An 8012-nucleotide genomic window follows, 5' to 3' on the forward strand; every position below is an offset into this window, starting at 1 on the left:
CTGCTGCTGGTGTAGCTGTCTCTCTGAGTTCTCCTGTGGGGGGCACCCGCCCCTGCCTTGCCGTCTTCCCTTGATGTGCTCCTCTTTCTCCTTGGCTCCCTTTGTCTCCTTGACCAAAGAAGAGTTTACAGACAATAAAACAGAAACCTTATGCTCTGGCTGCGTGTGGGCCACTTTTTGGCGGGTGGCCAGCTGCCTTGCCGAGAGAGGAGGGTGCCAGGACCACCTTGGGTTGGCTGTGGCTTTACCTTCTTATTCCTTGCCCGTCCCCTCCCCAGCCTGAGCCACTTCCTCTCATGTTTGTTTCTACCTTCCCACCAAGTTCACAGCGGGAGGTGCCAGTGCACCCCCTCCTTTACAGTGGGGGCCCCAATGGGTCTTGACAATGGGGGACCTCCAGCCAGGAGTTCTAGATCAGCATGAAGCTAACTCCTCCCCTTCAAAGTGCAGACTACCCCTCCCCCAACATCGTTCTTTTTCTGGGAAAAGGGCTCATGGCAAACACTTCCTACCACCTACCACGTGTTACTTGAGGACCAGGACTAGTGGCCCTGGCAAGGCATGGCCCTGTCCACTCTGGATACACATTGAGGACACCCTTTGGTGCCCTGCAGCGCCCCTGCCTGTGCAGCTCACAGACCATTTCCCCCAAGTTTCCTGCTGTCCAGGTTGGGTGCCCCTCCCATGGGCACTTTGCATTTGCTCCATTGTGCTTGTTCAGTAAGAATTATGGTTAAAAAAAAAATGCAGGTTGAGTATTTTCATGGAACTCACACTTGAAAGACGGGGGCTCCATTTTGGCAAAACCAGCAAGTCTGTGCCTGGAACTCCAGTCCTGCAGCAGAGTGCTGGATTAGGTTCAGCTGTTTTGCTTTCCAGTCCGGCTCCCTGCTCACGTGTCTGGGAAGGCAGTGGGAAGACAGTCAGCATCTCTGGTCTCCTGCCACACAAATGGGAGACCTGGGTGAAGTCTCAGGCTACTGGCTTTCAACCTGTCCGGCCCTGACCACTGCAGTCATTTTGGGGGAGTGTAACAAGTGTATGCAGGGAAACCATGTGCCAAGGATGGGGAAGGACCCAGCAAGGAAAAGATGGTATGGCACCCAGGAGTCAGTGTCAGCCCAGGGGCCAACAGTGCAGGTTCAGCCATTTCAAGGCTGTCAGCAGAAAAGGGCTGGGTTCCCAACCTTGGATGGAGTGAGGAGGATGGGATGGAGAAGGGGCTGCTCCCAGGGGACAAAGTGGGGTGGAATCCAGGGCAACACTGGCAGCCCCATTTCTTTGGCCTTCAGCTGGTCCATGCAGGTGTTCTTACTCTACCTTGCCCTGGTGTTGTAGCCATGGATGCAGATGCACAGCCTGGTCACATCTCCTGGCCCTGGATTCTCAGCCAATGAGAGGAGGGGACCCTTCAAGGCCTTCCTGCAGCTTGACTGGATGGGGCTGGGGTTTCTAAAGTCTCCTGCTCCCCGTATATGCCCTCTACAGCCCCAAGAATCCATGAGACTCTGGAAAGCTCAGATGCCCTTTTGTTGCCATGCTTTCCCCTGCCTGCCTGTCATCTCTGTGACTACCAACTATCTATTTGAGGGTTCATGCCCCATGTCCTACTGGCAGGGAGGGCTGTTCTGCCCTTCAGGAGTAATTCATCAACCCAATCCCAGAATAACCAAGCAGAAGCTCCTAGGGGCCATCTCCAGCACCAATTATAAATTCAGCCCAGGTTCCAATAGAAAATAGATAACACATTCAAATTAAGGATCTTCAAAAACATTCATAGAAATGTATAGAGTAATGTATTTTTGGATTTCCAAATCTCTTGCACCAAAATGTACTTATCTGTTTATTCTAAGTCTCCATGGTTTGTTTTTTGAGAGGCACAAGAACAGACACAGAGAATGAATGATTTCACCATCAGGGCAGGAGGGTGGGTGCCTAGCCGAGTCTCCACTGGCAACTCTTACAGAGGATGGTGAAACCACAACACAGCATGCCAGGTCAGTCCTGGAGAGATGCAGCCGCACGGGGAAGGCCCTTCCAGCTTCCTCCATGGGCTCTGACAGGGAGGCGGGGCAGGCAAACATGATGCAGCATTGAGAAAGCACAAGGCACCCTCAGTACCCTCGAGCCAGCCCGCCGAGGCCAGTCCCAAGCTTCTGAACTTCAAGTCAGAAGCTTCTTCCTGCCTTCCCAGGTTTATGCTCTATGCCTGCCCCACAACTCCTAGGGATAGCTTTGGCTCCAAGCTCACAAGTCCTGCCCACCCCCTCCCAGGCACATTGTAGGCCGCTTCTGGTGGCAGCATTGGCCCTTGGGAGCCAGCAGGTTCTTCTGTGGGGGAGACATAGGGAGCTGACCTGGGCTTAGCCACCCCATGCCAAACAGAAGGCACCTGAAATTGCCCGAGGCCTGGTGCAGGGTGCTCAGGTCCACTTCGAGCTGTGCTGGGGTCTCCAGGTGCCCATGTGTAGGATGGGGAGCAGGGGATGGGTGGTGCATACGCCTTCAGAACCTCTCCTGCCACACCACTGAAGACAACCAACCAGCAGACACAGGGAAGCAGAAGAATGCCATTTGCCATCAAGGAATGGAAGCTTGAATTGTGAGACATCCCCAAGCAGTGTGCAAATCAGGTGCCATTTCCAAATTTTTTATTGCAATGGACATAGAGCAGAGCCCATTAAACTGTGCATTATGAGAACCTCAAAATGAGAAGGCACTTCTTCATGGAGCAAAAAAGCAGATCCATAAAACAGCAGTAGCTTAAGAACAGCTTAAGTGAATCACTCTAACCCCAGTGCCCTCGTGGCTTCTCACAGAGCCATGGAACTAACTCCTATTCTGCTGTATCTGCCACTTACTACTTGGTGGGTTCCAGAGAGCCCTGGGAACCCTGAATATCCTTGGGGATCCCTGAGAGTTGCTGAGGGATGGTCAGCAAGTCTGTTCTCTAGAGGGGCAGCCATTGCCCATGTCCGGGGCAGTGGGCAGCCAGGAGGTTCTAAGTTCTTTTCCAGGGTGAAAGCAAGCCCAGCCTAGAGCGTAGGGCATGCCCAGAGCTCCAGCAAGCACTGGAGGGAAGCAGGCACCCCGTGCCAACAACACAACTGGTAGCTGTGGTCCCTCAACTGCAGTGAATGAGAGCAACCACCTCCTCCCCACCAATGCTGGGACAATCGTGTCCCTGCATCTGACACCTCCTCCTGTGCAAACTCACACCAGGAACACAGCAAAGGGCCCCCAAGGACTCAGAGCAGCCTTCTTTCAGGAAGGAGAGAAGAAAAACAAAACCTACAAAACCCCCAAAGCTGATTGTTCCAAGTTTCCTTCTTGAGCGAAGTTGCAGAGGTCATCACTGATGTCGCAGTCCCCAGCAGGCTCCTGTTTCTCCTTGTTCTCTGACTTGGGAAGGCTGAGAACCCAGACTGGCGACGGGAGATGGGGACAGATCTGGGGATGGTGTGCTTTCTTGATTAACACATGATCAGGGCGGGGCTATGAAAGCATCAAGAAGCACACAGCACCAAGTGTGTGCAAGAGTCACAAATGCCACTGAGTGGGAAGATCCCAAGGGCAAAAGGCATGTGATCGAGGGCCAGCTATAACATACCACACTGAGCACAAAAAGCATGAGCAGGAGGCAACACTGCGTGATTCCCATTTCTGTGATGGTCCAGGGGCAGGAGGCCACCACACAGGAAGCTCAGAGACTGTGGTGGCTTGGGGACAAGGATCGAGCCCCAAAAACCACCAAAAAGGACAAAAACATTTCACACTTTTTTTTTGCTGTGGCTGGGGGGAGAGGAAATCTACACTGCCATGAACTTCAAAATAAGTAAAAGAAGCTAGAAGTATCAACAGAGCTTGCTCGTGAGGAAGTTTTGTCCTTTGCGTTTTAAAATCATCTGTTCCGGAACATTAAAAATTTCAACCAAAAACACCAGAAAGTATCCCAGGCAGACACACAATCCCTGCTAGCCAGAACGACTTTCCTGAGGCAAAGGGATTCGTCATTCCTGATCACATGGGCCTTGCTACCATCTCACACTCTCTGTGATTTCTTGTCAGGCTCTGCTAATGCAAACCAAACTCCATTCTGCGGCCTACAAAGAAACCTACAGAACCCTAGGACAGGCCGGCACTTCACCGGGACAGAGGGTCATCAAGGTCAAAACCATTTTCATAGAAACGTTACAGCTTTTGGTATGCAAGAGGGCCTTTACAATTGTTTTCAAAACAGATGGACACACGTGCATTTTTTTTAAGGCAGTCTCTCTGTGTCGATTTCTATGGTAGCAAGAACCACAGGCTTTAACCCATAGAAAGCAAAGCTCTTGGGCATAATCTCAGTACCTTCCCAGGCTGGAGGGTGGAGATCTTAGAACAGTGTCTGCGAGTGAACAATGTGATTCTGAGATAACAGGGACCTTGCCTGGACCCTTGGTAACCACCTGCATCTCTAGGAATCCCCGCCCTTAGCCCGGCTGTAGCTGCAGGAGCCCCAGCATCCGCACCCTCCTGAGGGCCCCCTGTCCCACAGGGCTTTGTCCAGCTGATCCACACATGCAGAGACCCTTTGAGGGAGCAGCCGCCTGGGCCAGGCCAGGCCAGGGCCAAGCTGGAGAGCATGGGGGAAAAGACAACGCACCAAACACCTTCAGACGACCTCTGTGACATGCAGGGTTTCTCCAGGAGCAGGAACTACATAGGCCCAGAGGGCAGCGGATCACAAGTGACTCAGAACTAGAGAAAATGTGGTTGGAGTGAGCCACAGGGCTGTGCTGCCATTCAGCAGGGCAGCAGGCTAAGTGGAGGGAGATGAAAAAGCAGGGTGCTGGCCCTGATCGGGCTGCAGGCAAATGTCAATGGGCAGGGTCGGGGGGAACGCCAGAATTCAGGGTGAAGGTCCAAAAAGGTGTTGGAGAATCACAGGGTGATTGCCGAGATGCCAGCATCGGGGGGCAGGGCTCACTAATATGGACTCAAACACACAGTCCCAACCATGAAACTGCCCATAAGGAGACCAGCCATTTATTGGTCCTGTCAACCCAAATCCACACACATCGCTCCAGCCACATGGACCCAAGGGCTGTAGGGAGCAGAAACAGGCTGCTCCAGCCTGCAGCAACCCTGAGTGCCTGAGCCCTCATCCTGCTCCAAATCCCATTCACTGAAAGAGTGGGCTTCGGTGAACCAGGCTCTTCCTCCCCTCTCCCGTGTCCAGCACCCACAGGACACTCTCCTGCCCCCAGGTCCATGTGTGTCACCTGCAGGACCTTATGTGAAGAGAAAACACAAAGCCTCCTCCTGTGGAAATCCAGCAAGACACCAAGGCCAGGGCTATGCAGAGGGCAAAGCAGCAACAAAATCCAGCTGGAAGCAGAGAGCCTGGGACCTCTATCCCCTCCCCATAAAAGGAACTGCGAGGATGGCAGGTCCGACGCAGGAACTGTAAAAAGGAATCTTAGGTGAGAAAATAAGAATAAAAACAAGGTTTATGAATGTGAAGTGTTAGAAACCAAAGGAAAGTCTTGAGTCTTTCATGATCATAAAACCAAGCACTAAACCACTGAAGCCTTGCCTAGTTATCACGGCAACGTCGACCACAACTTCCTGTCAACACACAAAAAGAAATAATATACAAGAAGAGCCAGCACACTGGGCATCAGCAGGTCTCTGGGATGCAGCCCCTGGTGCCAGCAAGGGTCACAAACGTCAGGAGACACTGCTGGGAAGATGGGAGAGTTTATCGGGGACAAAGTTCCTCTCCTTAGGAAAAAGCTGAAGAGGTACAGGCAAAAGCATAAAGAAGGACGCAAACAGCCTGACCTGGCGGGTCCTGAAGAAGTAACCCCTGCCTTCATCCCCCCAGACCTCAACCCCGTCCTGGGCATCTGGGATTGGCATTGCTCGCCCCTCAGCATCCCATGTGCTGCAAGCCAGAAAGCAGTTGAGTCCCAAGGGTTGCCCTACAGCAACAAGTCCGGCGAGTTTGGGGCACCATGATCCCAGGACCAAATGCGGACACTTTCCGCCTTGCCTGTGGAAGCACCGTCCCCGCCCCACACCACCAACCTCCCTCCCATGACCATGCCAGGCGGAGACCGCTGTGTCACAGATACGGCCCAAGATGTACCGAAAAACCAGGAGGAAACCGGGCACGAGCCTCCAGAGGCATTGGCAGCCAATCATAGCTCTGCCACACAAAGAAAGTCAGGAAGAAACAGAGTGGTTTGAAAAAGATGCCACCAGCCAGGCCTCTCGCCACAGGCCAGGCGTGGGGCTGGAGGAGGGAGGATGAGGCAGGGAGAACAGAGCCTGGAGACTGCCCCCTCAGCACCCATACCTGCCCCAGGGACTGCGATGGGCAGAAAGGAGAAAGAGCAGAAGCTGCTTGAGGAAATGGAAGTGAACAGACAGAAAAGCCAAGGGTTGGGTGAAAAGTCAGCCGCCCCAGCAAGCTCTTAGCAAGGCCACAGCCACCTTCTGACTGAAGGCCACCATGCATGGTGCGAGAACAACACTGCTTCCTTATGCAGGGTGGGAGGAGATACCCACCTCACACACGTGTTTGTGGGACAAACCTAGTGTCAGTAACCCATAATGGATGCTGGAGATGTCCTCAAAAGAGCCCCCAACCACCACAGGCTTTTTCCAAAGCAGGCACCAGTCTTCCTCCTCTCACGATCAGTAACATCCCCAACTGGAAGGACGCCGCCATGAGCACAGTTCCGAAGGTCCCCTGAGGCCCTGGATGTAGCACCGCCTCCTCTGTCTCCCACCAACAGGCATGTCAAACCCTTCTCATCCAATGAGCCAGATGCCATGGGTCATGTACCCAGACACCCTGATCACCACAAAACAAAGACCTGCTGGGTGGCCTCCCTGGCCCTCCTCTCCCTCCACTTCACATGTGCTTTGGGCCTTTTTGAGCAAAGCCAATCCATATTTGCCCTGAATAATTTCCGTGTCCCCAAGACAGTGTATGCAGACAACCATCTGAGGTCTCTGGGCCACTCAGAAGGGCCACGCAGAAGGCCTCACCCTCACACTCGTGCCTCCCACACTAACAAAGAGCCAAACTTGAAGGCTCTCATTGTCACACCCTGGGGAGAGCCCAGCCGAGGAAGGAGACAGTGCCTGTTGAGAACACCACCCGCTGTCCCTGGTTCATACCACCTGGGCATTGCCAAAAGCCATCACTTCTGCTTGTCAGTACCCACCAGCCACTGGGTCAAAGGGTCATCAAAGAGGACCAAGCTCAGCTTTTAGATGGCCAGCCTGGTGACAGCCATCCTCGGCTTTCCAGGCTGCTCCTCAGAGCCTCCCCTGGGCTCTTTGTGGGGACACCCTCAAGTAGCACTGCCTGCAGGCACAGCTAATGGGAGGGCCCATGCTGGAAGGACAACCAACACCGCTGCACACCTGGCTCTCGGAGACCACGCTGTGGGAGGCTGCCCCTGGCAACCAACTCCAACCCCAACACTCGGGCTCTGTGGCAATCACTCTTACCTCTTGGGCCTCCAAGAATCTCCCGTGTAGCAGCACATGACAATCCTAATACGTCTATATCACACAGCACCAGGATCCCAGTATTGTTGCCAAGACGGCACTGTGGTTGCAGCCATGTGTTCTTTGCAAAGTGGCCAGCAGCAAGTGGCGACCAGCAACAATTGGCCTCCTGCAGCAAAGCACATGCCTAGCCCCGCACCACACGCCCCTACATTGGCTTTGGCTCAGCCATGGTACGGGCAAGAGATGGCCTGGCTCCACAGCCAGGACAGTGGCTTACCCTGGAGCATGCTCCCCAGAGCCTGACCCATGACTGATTCTTGGTACTAATTTTACACAGAAGCCTGTCTGCCATGCATTGCGTGCCACCTTCTCCACAACCAGGAACTCACACCTGAGGACTAGTCTAGCAGGTATAAAAAATGATCCAAAAATTTTCTAAAAGCTGGCCTGTGGACGGAATCTTCTGGGCCCCTAAGAGATACAGCCTCCAGCGCGAG

The sequence above is a fragment of the Ochotona princeps genome, chromosome 16 (assembly GCF_030435755.1).
Source record: "Ochotona princeps isolate mOchPri1 chromosome 16, mOchPri1.hap1, whole genome shotgun sequence".
NCBI lineage: Eukaryota > Metazoa > Chordata > Mammalia > Lagomorpha > Ochotonidae > Ochotona > Ochotona princeps.